This window comes from Tupaia chinensis, unplaced genomic scaffold, assembly GCF_000334495.1.
Source record: "Tupaia chinensis unplaced genomic scaffold, TupChi_1.0 Scaffold000252_1, whole genome shotgun sequence".
Classification (NCBI taxonomy): domain Eukaryota; kingdom Metazoa; phylum Chordata; class Mammalia; order Scandentia; family Tupaiidae; genus Tupaia; species Tupaia belangeri.
This window is the reverse complement of record NW_006159732.1, coordinates 2,812,137-2,822,815: the sequence shown is the minus strand read 5'-3', so window position 1 is coordinate 2,822,815 and position 10,679 is coordinate 2,812,137.

The window sequence follows — 10,679 nt, the reverse complement described above, 5'->3', positions numbered from 1 at the left end:
GGGGCAACCGAAATGCCCTATAGAAAAAACCCCTAAAAAAAAAAAAAAAAAAAAACACATTTTTTAGCACCTCATATGTATCCAAATTCTGATTCCTTTAGATATTAACTTTAAAAAAAATCACTCAAGGAATAATATTTCTGGAAACACTTGAAAATATAAAATATAAAATTTAGTTTCTTGAGCATAAGAAAACTAAATTCATGTGCAATTCTGTCCCTGAAGAAAACCATGGCTATATATGCCATATATCTTTCTTATGTATTATAAACATATATTTAATCCAATAATGAAATATTACTTTTTCATGGTAAGCTATTTTCACTTCACATTTGTAAGCAAGTTTTCAGTAGATGCATATACTTAGACAGTTTTATTCTTGACTCTCTATAAAAAACTAGTTGGAACCATCCCTGTGAAGTGTTTAAACCTATTTCATAGAATGAAAAGTTTCCCCAAAGTACTACCCTTGCTTGAGAAACAAAACAAAACAAAAAAACTTGGCTATAGATATACAAAAGTGTGAAGCTCATCCCCATTTTAAAATCTTATTGTATTGGAGCCAATGCTAAAGTACTGGACTCCCATATGGTTGACCATGGTTCAAGCTCTGGACCCAGTGGCTTAAAAATCATGTCAGGCATATGTGCATGTATACCCAAAATCCCAAGAGGAGAAGGGACTATGACTTGGCCATCCTTCCTGGGGGGTGATTTCTTATTTTCCCTTTCTCTGTCTTTTTCCACTGAGCACACACACCCTATGGCAAAAACCAAAAAGAAAAAAAAAATGTTATGGTATCAACTCCTATTTTAAGCTTGTTTATGAAACTAGAATAATACTGAACATAGATATATAAAGGTGATTACAGCAGTAGAAGTTTGACCTTTGAAAAATCCTTCCCTGTATAAACAAAGTCTGGAATGTTTTAAAACCTCTAAGCCAGTCAATTTCTTTTTTTATTTATTATAAACCTGAGTCAACAAGGAATGTCCATTTTATTTAAAGAGTAGGAAATGAAAATGCCTTGATTCCCTAACCATATTTGAAGGCATGTCTTTGAATATGTTGGATTTCTTGCATCAGCTCCAATGCTTCTTGGGCTCTCAGGGCCCTGCAAACCCAGCCTCACCCCTCAGCCATACCTGACTTCTCTGCATTGGTAGATCTACTCCCTCAGTTCTGATTCAGGCAGATTTTTCATCTTGATGAGACCAAATACTGATCTCATCCTCACTTTTATATTTTGATACTGATAAGGCTTACCAGGGAAGTCCATTCTCTTTTATTCCAATGCCTTCTTACTTTCAGGAAGGAAGGAGGAAGGGAAGGATGAAGGAAAGAAAGAAAGGAGAGAGAGGAGAAAAGAAGGAGGAATGGAAGGATACAATTGACATAACTGACAAAGCATCTATTTTCATCTACCTTTGAATTTTATGGTATTTATCATCGTCGTCTTGGAATGCCAAATGGAAGTGGAGTCTGAGAACAGGAAGACTTCGTTTTGCTTACATGTAACTTTCTTTTTTTGAAGTTTCTTTATTTCACCCATGAGATAGAGAGAGAGGGGTTCCCAACAGGGTCTTCATGATGCATTCTTCTCCTCAGCCTTAGCCAACAAGGATCTCAGGGATGAATATGCACACCTGGAATGTGCAGGGAGACCTCGGGTGAACCTAGGGCCTTCCCATATGGCTTCTGCATTGCAGCGTTGTATTACCACTGAACTGCCATGGCCAGCCAGCTTGCATGTACCTTTCTTGATCAATGATGTTATTACCTTTTACAATATACATTTTTTTTTTTTGCTATAGGGTGCGTGCACGCGCCAGACAGACAGAGAGAGACACAGAGATAGAAAGTGAGAAATCACTCCCCAGGGGGGATGGCCATGCCGCAATCCCTTCTCCTTCGTTCTCCTCCTGGGATCGTGGGCATGCACGGACACGCGCCCGGCGTGAGTTTTAAGCCACCGTGTTTGGGACATGAACCGCGGTCGACTACATGGGAGTCCAGTGACATAGCCATTATGCTAACTGCTGGTCCCACAATATACATTTTTTAAATTGGATAAAATGTCTACTAAGAGGTTCAGGAAGCTTGTATACTTTGGGCTTGTGAATGGTAAGAGTCTCTGAGGATTGGTTTTAGATCTTTGAGTATCCTATGTTGCCATGCTTCTAGGGCGAAGCCTCTAGAGAAAACAAAAATATGAGCTTAAAAGTGAGGGTGGTGTCTGCTGTTGGTGACTGGAGAGATAGAAAGACACTAAGGCTCTGGAATATAAAGGACAGGCCAGATTAGCCAGTGGAGGCCCACGGGGTTGTGCAGAAGGTGTCGGAGGGGAGCCTGGGCCTATGGTGGAGAAGAATGTAGTGCAAAATCAACATAGTTGTTATTTAGGTTCAACCATTTCACAAAACTTAATGGATTCTGAAAACACTATTGTCCCTGTACAATTTTTAGGGAATATTTTACTGCATGACAAAACTTAATGTTGATATTTCAGTATCATAAAAAATAAATTTAAGGGTCCCTGAAGACGTAAAATATAAGGACATAAAAAACCTCAAAGTATGCTGGCAGAAAATATTTGTAGTATTATAGTGCAGGCAAATGATTAATTGCTTTACTATTGGGTCATCTAAAAGGTCATGATGCATTTTGCATAGAAAAACATGTCATGACTTTTCCAATGACCCAATATGTAAACATCTTTTATAAATTAATGAGAAAATCACCCAATAAAAACTGGCTAAGAAATGTGCATAAAAGATGTACAAATAGTTGGGCCATCAGGTGGTGTGGTGGTTAAGGCACTGGATAGCACATGACTGACTTAGTGGTTCGAGTCTTGGACCTGGTGACTTGAAAAACAGCCAAGTACACATGTGTGTGCACCCAAAACCCAGAGAGGAGCAACAAAGAGAAGGAATTGTGGCATCATCATCCCCCATTGGTGGAGGGATTCCTCACTTTCCCCCCGTCCCCTCTTTCTCTAGTGAGCATAAATGCCCTATGGCAAAAATATTTTTTTAAAAAGCTAATAAATGACACTAGAAATTTGACCTCAGTAGTAATTAAAGAACACCAATGAGAAAAATGGGATACTACTTTCTGCCTATAAAATTGGCAAAACATCTTTAAAAATTACTATACCAATGTGGGGGGGGGGAACAGATGCTCTCATGGACTGCTGAAAAGTATTGGTTGTTAAAACATTTTGACAGAGTAAGTAGGCAATGCATATTTGAAAATCAACAAAAATTTGGTCTAGGAATTTTATTTCTTGGAATTTTAAAATAAAATCCTTAAGATATCCAAAGGAGGGTAGGCAGGTGACATGGTGGTTAAGGTGCTGGACTCATATGGTCAGTAGCAGTTCGAGTCCCGGATCTAGCAGCTTGAAATGTCAGGCACATGTGTCTGTGTGCCCAGAGTTCCAGCAGGAGAATGAAGGATAAGGTATTATGGTGAGGCCATCCCTCCTGGGGGAGTAAATTCTCACTTTCCCTCTCATTGTCTTTCTCTGTCTCTCCATTGAGTACACTTGCCCTAAGGGGAAAGAAATCCAAAGGAAATGAAATCAGTATGTTGAAGAGATATTTGCACCCCATGATTTTTACAGCATTATTCACAATAGCCAAGATGTGGAATCAACCTAAGTGTCCACAAATGGATGAAAGGATAAAGAAAATATGGCCTATATATACAATGAAATATTATTCAGCCTTTGAAAAATAAGGCAATCTTGCCATTTGTGAACACATTCATGATCCTGAAAGGTAGCATACTAAATGAAATAAGCAGAAAGGTAAATGGTGCATGATCTCATTTATAAGTGCAGTCTGAAAACATGAGCTTATAGAAGCAAAGGGTAGAAAAGTGGTTGCCAGGGTCCAGCAGGTGGGGGAGGAGGTAGAGAGTAATGAAGAGATATTAGTCAATAGGTACACATTTTTATTTATGAGATGAGTAAGTTCTGGGGATTTAACATATTACATGGTGACTATAGTTAATAACGCTGTATTATACTTTAAATTTCCTAAGGGAGTAGATCTTAAGTGTTCTCACCATGAGAAAAAAAAGGATAACTCAGTGAGAGGGTGGATATACTAATTAGCTTGATTGTGGTAATCATTTTGCAATGTATATTAAATAATCACTTTGTATACTTGACTGCATATAATTCTTGTTTGTCAATTATACCTCGATAAAACTGGCTGGGGGAAGAGAATGTATGTGTGTTAGATACAGGAAAATAGAGTGGAAGAGAGAGATATACAGATAAACAGATACATAATCAAAGAGAAGAGAGAAAGATTTATAAATCAATGTTCTGCCTTCTAAGTGAAATTGCAAGCTAAGTATTTAAAAGCTATAAATGGACTACCTTATCAATATTGAGCTAAGACTGGTTAAGAAAGAGAACAGAGGGGCGAAGGGATTGCGGCGTGGCCATCCCCCTTGGGGGGTGATTTCTCGCATTCTGACTCTCTGTCTCTCTCTGTCTCCCTGATGAGTGCACGCACCCTATAGTTGAAACCTCTCCAAAAGAAGAAGAAGAAGAAGAAGAAAACAGATGGTATCCATCATAGAACAACTGGGCAGCTCTATGTACAAAAAGCATCTATATCTGTTTTTAAATATATGTGAAAATTGTTGAGTTTTATAAACATTAACAAAATGTTTTTGAATACTAAATAATGCATGTGCTGTTTTGAAAGCCATGTTGTCATCAACAGCAATAAGTTAGTGTCTAACCTTCCTTCTCTACATTGACCTCCTCTCCAGCTTCTGAGGTCCAGCCTCAGCCTCCTCCTCTTGAAGGCCTCCTGAGCACTCAGCCAGTTGGAACAGTGGCCCCATCCTCTGACCCCAAAAGCACTCACATTTGGAATTTGGCATCTGCCGCTTTGTGATGTTAGCTGTCCTTTTATGTCTGAGTGTTTTGTGTCTTGGAGAAATCATAAGCTAAATACCCAGGAGATATGAGTGGATCACTTGACCAACATTAGATGAAAGTTGGCTCCAGGTCAAAGAACTTTAAACAAAAAAATTGCATAAGGATTGACATCTTCCTATGGTAGGACATACTGTAGCTATGTGGGGTACTTATTATTTTATTAAATCTGGACACTAAAATGATCTAGAACACAGGCCTAAATCCCAGCTGCCTAGCAGTGTAGAACCACCATCTGCCTCAGTTTCCTCACCTGTGAAGTGGGGGTAATAACACTGTCCATGTCAAAGAATTGATTTGAGAATTAAAACAAATCAATACATGTAAAGCACCTACAATAGTGCCTGACACTTGATAAGTGTTGTTTCTTATTATAAAGAAGAGTACGTTGCTTCGTTCATTATAAAAGTAATTAAGAAAATTTTGAAAATAGAAAAGAAAAATAATATTCCTGTATTCTCAATATTTATATAAAGTTCTCAGTTATAATCTCTGATTATCATTTTCTGATTATTTTTCACTGTATTACTGTCTTCTGTGTGTCGTTGTACATATTTTTACTCTTTTTACAAAAAAGATACTAAATCATAAAGAACTTTATACCTTGTTTTTATTTGCATTTACAATATGCTAAACATTTTTTATGCAATTAAGCATTTGTATAACATTTATAAATGTTCTAGTATTATTTGATAAACAACTAAACCAACAAAAGCATATTTGGCAGTTTGAAGTATCAAATGTCTTTCCAATGAGTCAATAAAGAGAATGAAAACATGAGAAAAATGTCATTTTCTATTCTAAATATTCAAACAGTAAAATTAGGAAAGGCCAAGAGATTGTGTACAGAGCTTTTAAAGTACTAAAAATAGTGTTAAGAACATTTGGAAATCTGGCCACTTTCTCCGTTTAGCAGGAATTTGATTACTTAATTTTGTAAAATAAAGTATTAAATTATTTCTCTCATTTTTTATTTCATCTATTTTTATAGAAAAATAAATAGTTGTACTTTATTCCAAGAACAAGGAGGTTTTGAGCCAGTGCTATGAGTACTTTTACAAAGTTAGCCATGATTTGACAAAAGCAAATGTGTTCCTCCAGCCTTTGGAAGTCCCATCCCATCCTCAGTGTAGGTGTGTTCTTGCCAGACAAGAGAATGGATGGTCACCCCTCAGAGCAGAAGGGCTTCCAAGTGGTATTTGTTAGGGAAGGAGAGCATGGTACAGAGAGCCCATGGAGATAGGCTATGGGGGAGGTGGTAGTTGGAGCACCCGTGGTATGGACCTGGGTTTTGGATGTGGCTCAGGAGCCAAGTGCATGTGATCCAGACCCACCACTTCGATTCTGTCACTTCAGACAAGCCTTTAACTTTTGGGTATCTCTGCTCTCAAAGAGTTCTAGTGAATTATTCTGGACTCCATGTGAAGTGCTCAGAACCGGTCCTGGTATACACAGAGCGTACACTTAAGAAGTGTTACCTCTATCATCATTATCATTACTTAGTATTCCTTTAGGATCTTCCAAGTCTGAGACTGCCATGATCTGCTCTCTCTAGATATCCCTGGATGAAAAAAGGAAGTCAGTAGGTAGGAAGGTCCTGGGCCAACTCTGTGTGTGAGTATCAGGGGAGAGATCTGAAGAAAAGCAGCTTGCACTGGCCACACCCTTGCCTTCTGCCTAAACACTGAAGTGAAATCACATGAAAATTTAAATTAGAATATCCTAAATGACAAGGAAAAAAAAAAGAGTAGAAAGTATTAGTGTTTGCTATGGAATGAATGTTTGTGTCTCCCCCACATTTGTATGTTGAAGCCCTAACTCCCAATGTGATGATATTTGGTGGTAGAGTCTTTGGGAGGCAACTAGATTTAGATGAGGTCATGAGGGTGGGACTGCCCTGATGAGAGTAATGTCCTTACAGCAAAAAGGAGAGAAACCAGAACTCTCTCTCTTTCTCTGCCATGTGTCCCCTGCAAACCACCGACAGCCCTCACCATACCATGCTGGCAAACCAAACAAGGACTTCCAGTCTCAAGAACTGTGGGAAGATAAATTTCTCTTGGTTAAGCCACCCAGTCTTGATAGTTTATTATAATACCCTGAGCTAGGACAGAACCTAAGTTTGCTGTGGATCTTGGGGTCCAACATACACCCAAAATGTGTTTGGACATGGGGAAGGGCTGTGGATTGAATGTCTATGCAGATGAAGCCATGAAGTTTTATTTACACCAGCTGCTGAAGCCTCTTCTTAGCAGTGTTTCCCTGAGTCATTACTAAGCAGTCTGGGTCTTGTAGACACCCTCATTTTCTGTTTGACCTCAGGTACCTAGGCAGGAAGAATTTTCAACTGAAATGGGAAGCAAGGGGCAGATAAAGACCAAAAGCCCCAACACCCTATCTCCCTGTAGAAAAGAATTTATAGGAGGTGTTATATATAACATTAAAAATTTGATACAGGGTCAGCTGGTGGCACTGTGGTTAAGGTGGTTAGATCCTACATGATCGACTGCATGGTTCAAATCCCAGACCTGGCGACTTGAAAAACATGCTGGGTGCGTGTGTGTATGTATCCAAAATCCCACAAGAAGAAATGAAAGAGAAGGGATTGTGGCATGACCATCCCTAATGAGGGGATTTCTCTCTCTCTCTCTCTCTCACTTTCTCTCTGTCTCCAGTGAGTGTATGTGCCCTGTAGCAAACATTTTATATATATACATATATACAGATATATATACATATATATATATATGTCCTGTAGTAAGCATTATATATTATATATTTCATATACATATAGTATATACTTACATAGTATTTCTCTCTATATATAAATACCTAAAGATGATAGAATTGGCTACTTAAATTCTGATCCATAAATCAAATGAATTAATATTTTGGCTATGTAAAATGTACGTATTCTGTGTGGAGACAATGCCAGAAACATGTGTCTTCTCTCTCATATTTTAACAATATTACCGACATCATCTGAGTGCCCCCACTAAAACTTATGTTGTAACTTGATACCCAATGTGATAGTGTTGGGAGGTGGGACCTAGTAGGAGGTATTTGAGACATAGGTGTAAATCTTTCATGAATAGATTAATAACTACTGGGAGAGGGTGTGTTCTTCCTAATCAGTTCCCACAAGGGTAGATTGTTTTAAAGCAAATTGACCAACTCCAAGTCTTTCTTTTTAGATACCTGCATTCTTTTCCACTTTTCTTGGCCATATTATAAAAACACTAGAAGCTGGTCAGATGCCAATCCTATGCTCTCGGACTTTCCAGCCACATGAATCATGACATAAACAGACCTCTTTTTTTACAAACTACCCAGCCTCAGGTATTCTTCTACAAATGGACTAAGACAACTATCTGTGCCCTAGAACCTGCGACATGGTTTCTTTCCCCCTTTCTGAACAGTATCTCAAAGATTGCCTTCTTACTCTTGGCTTGCAAATGTCCTCTTTTCCTATATAACTCTAGAATCAGCTTCAGTAACTGAGTTTTTCCCTCTGATCTGAAGTTTTCAGCTACATTTAGAACACCCTCACTTGAATATCTGGATAAAGACAATTTAACCTTTTAGAAGCAGAACTCACCCTCCAATTCAAATCAATCAATTCCACCAATGTTTTCTGAAGACAGAGCACCTGTGATGCAATTGAAATTATTAGTTCATTCATTTACCTTGGCCTTCCCTGCTAGATAATATATATGTAGGACCCGTGATTATTTTCTTTATAGTTGCAATGTCTATCATTATGCCTGATGGAGAGTGGGTAATAAAGAAACACTTATTCAATCAATGAAAGAATGAATGAATGAGAAAAGAAAATGCTATGAGGATAAACACCATGTTGTCCTGTCTTCCCCAGATTCTCATTCTAGTCTGAGAACATAAAATGGACTATAACAATGCTGTCATTAAAAAAAAAATAAATAAAGCATCTAGAAAGTGAACTAGGAAAACAGGAAAGAGAATAAGTTTGAAGTAATCATCTAATGAACTGGAAAAGAGATGGAAACTAAAAAAGCTTTAAAACAGTAGGGAGGCCTTAAATTATCCTACTACGGTGAGTGACACCACCCAAATTTTCCTACATACAATATACTATCTTCAGCAACCTCTTCCTTGATATCCCAGAAATAAGAATACTTAGAGGTCAATCAGATCTATTCTCTAAATAAAATTAATCATGCTTGTAGTATCTTCTTTTGGTGGTTATAGAATCTCAGACCAGCTTATAGTTCATAATTGCAGATCTAGCATGCCATATTGAGGCCACCCAGGAAATAATGATTGTTCTCACTGCCTTATGGAACACTTGCCATTCAGATCTAGATGATTCCAAATCTATTTCTTTTTAATTCAAAATGTCTGTGATACAGTTATTTCTTTTAATGAGTAAGGTCTCTGAACCTTTGAAAGAGTGATAATGAATTCTGTGCTAGTATTAAGCTGGATGCTTTATATATCTTAATCATAATTGTCACCGCACATCTCCAAATACGTGTTATTATATTGGTTAGGACTCTTTGTGGCAGATGACACAGAATCCAACTCCAACTCCTTTCAGCGAAAAGAGAATTTGTTAACTTAATCAGTAAAAAGGCTTAGTTTATATCATACAGACATATCTATTACCAGTTGTCCAAACAGGCTCTTTCATCTTCTCCCTCTTTATTCTCTGTTGGCTATGATCAGGTTCACATTGTGACTTCAAGCAGCTCCATTTTTATATCCTTACAGCTCTAGGTCTAAGGGAAAAAAAAAAGAATACCTCTGCTCAATAGAACTGAATCTTAGTATTTCATTGGCTCTAATTAGATCATGTGGCCATCTGGGATCCAATTCTTGTTGACAAGGAGATTTATTGTTCTTTTGGCCAGATCTTGGTTATATGCTGTCTTATATTCAAACTATTCTATAGAAAGGGTATTTATTTCCAAAAAATGTAAGGAGTTTTTACAATGAGAGACAGAGGCTCAAACAACAAATTATTATAAGAAATGTATTCAATTTTACAAATGAACTGAGACTCAACATCATTTAGGCCATAAGGACACATGTCCAGGAAGAAGCTGTATCAGTCAGGGTCTGGCAAATAAAAAAAAAAAAAAAAAAACCAGAATCTGGGAACCAGCAGTTAGCGTAATGGCTATGTCACTGGACTCCCACGTAGTCAACCGCGGTTTGCATCCCGGACCCGGTGGCTTAAAACTCACACCGGGAGCGTATGCATGCAATCCCGAGAGGAGAATGGCATGACCATCCCCCCTGGGGGGTGATTTTTCACTTTCTGTCTCTCTATCTTTGTCTGTCTGGTGAGCGCACGCGCCCTATAGCGAAAACCTCTAAAAAAAAAAAAAAAAGAAAACCAGAATCTACCTTATTTGGTTATGTGCTAATGATGGGATTATCTGTAGAGATGCCAGCAAGGTTAAGGGAACCAGCAAAGGCTATGGGGGTACTGGAAATCCAGGCACAGCATGGTAACTTTTAGGATTGAGGAGCAAGAGCTGAATCCTAATAGGAGAGGTCAAGTGACAGGAGTTGTAGTGAAGGAGGGGACTCTGACTGACAAGAATCTACAGCAGAGGGATAACAGAACGGAATGAGATCCTTTGGCTTAGCTCCCTTATCCCCCGATTTTTCCAGTGCCTCCCATTGGGAATCAGAAGTCAGCCAGTTAGGATCACAGCCAGAGCACAGAGCC